Genomic DNA, 802 nt, shown 5'->3' with positions numbered 1-802 from the left:
GTGTCCCGTCCGTCGTCCGTCCACCTCCCCCCCCCAAAAAAAAGAAACGCCAGGACGATTAAACACCCCGAACGCCTTTTCAGGTGGCTGGAAAGGTGCTGGTTTGGGCACTTTAAAGACAAATTCCTCGATGCGGCCTTGAAACCAACCCCTCCGTCACCCAGGGCGCAGGCGAGCTCCGTTAGGGCACGGGGAAGCCTTCCCCTTTGGGGGCCGGGGCCTCCCCGCCTTCTGGCGGGAGCAGAAGCTGATCACCCCCCCCCCCCGCTCCCGGGTGTCTGCCTCAGCCGGGCTGTGACCCACGCGTGACGGGAACGCCACCCCGAAAATGGAGGCTTGGGGGGCGGCCTCGCTTTTCCCGTGCCCCTTGTCACAACCACCTCGCCTTCACAGCTTAACTCCTGCCTTGCCTTCCTTTCGGGTCCAGGGGAGTTTATAGAAGAGATTTGTCATCCCAGTCGCCCTCAGAGCGACAAAAATCGGGAGGGTTTATCGAAGTTCTCCGTCTCGCCCTCGTATTAAGCGGAGAAAGGTGCCGAGCAGCGAGTACCCCCTGCTCCCGTTCCAGCTGGCTGTACCCCGGGCCGGCTCCCCGTTCCAGCCGGGGGTGCCCCAGCATCACCCACCCCTGCCCCGCCGTCGCTTGTCGGGGCAGCGGGGGGGGCCTGAGCCATCACGAATCCCCAGCGCCGTGGGTTTAACCTATTCTGAAGGTGGGGACTCCGCTCCTCCGACCAAGCTCCAGGTTAATCTGACCTCCAAGCACCTCCGCTCCCGCCTCACAAAAATTTCCAGGCCGGAC

This window comes from Egretta garzetta, unplaced genomic scaffold (genome assembly GCF_000687185.1).
Source record: "Egretta garzetta isolate BGI_Z169 unplaced genomic scaffold, ASM68718v1 scaffold283, whole genome shotgun sequence".
NCBI lineage: Eukaryota > Metazoa > Chordata > Aves > Pelecaniformes > Ardeidae > Egretta > Egretta garzetta.
This window is presented reverse-complemented; position numbering follows the sequence as displayed.